This window comes from Coturnix japonica, chromosome 5 (assembly GCF_001577835.2).
Source record: "Coturnix japonica isolate 7356 chromosome 5, Coturnix japonica 2.1, whole genome shotgun sequence".
NCBI classification, from domain to species: domain Eukaryota; kingdom Metazoa; phylum Chordata; class Aves; order Galliformes; family Phasianidae; genus Coturnix; species Coturnix japonica.
Window position 1 is genome coordinate 18,211,611 of NC_029520.1, and position 1,421 is coordinate 18,213,031.

The following is a 1,421-nucleotide window of genomic DNA, read 5'->3' on the forward strand; positions in this document are numbered from 1 at the left end:
TTTTTAAGTTAACAGGATTCAACATTGCCTACCAAAATAAAATAAAATTTCCATTTATATATTGAATCTGATCCAAATGAAACCATCTTCTCCAAACTGATACATGAAGCATATATTGAACTAGATTATGAAAGAAACTGAGGAATCTTTCACTGCACAAGCCATTTCAATACTTAAGAAAGCGCAAGAGAATTTTAAACATGAATGGGCAACAGATGAAGTGTGGATGAACTGTCTGAGAAACTGTTCCAGAGTTGAAAGACCAGATTACATCATATATATGCAATATTCAAATGAAATGGAAATCTCTGGATAGGGCAGCCAGAAATCTTTAACATTTTTAACAACAAATAGAGAAGTCACTAAAGTTTTTGTTTTCTTATTGTGCTACTGAAAAAGATGTTAAGATTACCTAGATTATCTGACTTCCAGGAACAGTTCCATTTACTGTTATTTCCAAGAATATTCCATTTTCTTTTTCTTTCTTGAACTATTTTCTACTTCAGCATTAGATTAGGGTTTCAGTGTTCTCAAAAATGACAGATATTATTTTCCTTTTTTTCCATACAGTCATAACCTGATATATCATCCTTGCAGTGTCTTCTTATCATTCCAAAATTGAGATGATCGTTAGAATTACAGAATAGAAAAGACTTATCTGTTTTAAAAGTCAGTTGGGGTTCACCGATTTAGCCCTTTTGAGATTACTCTGTATAACATCCTAGGTAAAAGTTTATGAAGTACAAAAGACAAAACTAAAACCAAGACAAATTAAACACAGTGTTTTGTCCAATAAAAGTCCCCTAAGCAAATCATGAATTATTCTTTCTGAAGCAAATAGCATGTAACTACACCACCACAGACCTCATTTGTTCCTGAGAGTTCTTAATACTGCAAAGACTTACCCAGATTTCTTCAAACAAGTTTAGCATTCTACTGAAGAATAACAACTACCTTGTTTGTGTAAAATGTACACTGTAGACCTTTTTTACCATACCATGCTCTTTCAGCCCCAAGGTGAATACAGCCACAGTGTTTCTGTGGGACACCACCACAGAGGGAGTATGCAGTGCAAACAGACATTTATCAGATAGGTTTTCCAGAGTCTCCTCAAGTCCATTCCATTTTCATGGACTCCCTGCTAACACTACCATGTTTCAGTAGTGGTAGCTGTGGATCTCCTACAGTATCAATAGACAACATCACCCAAAAAATAAAATGTCAACCACTATAGCCTATACTCAGCCTAACTGTAGACTGAATTTCATGTACAAGTTTGAGCTGAAGATTTCTTGGGCATCTGCATGAATGAGAAAAAGATATATGAAATAGTTAAATCTCATTATTACATCTTGAAAATAAAAATATATTACTTCTTTGTTTCTTTTTTTTTTTTTTTTTTTTTTTTTTTAAATATCAAA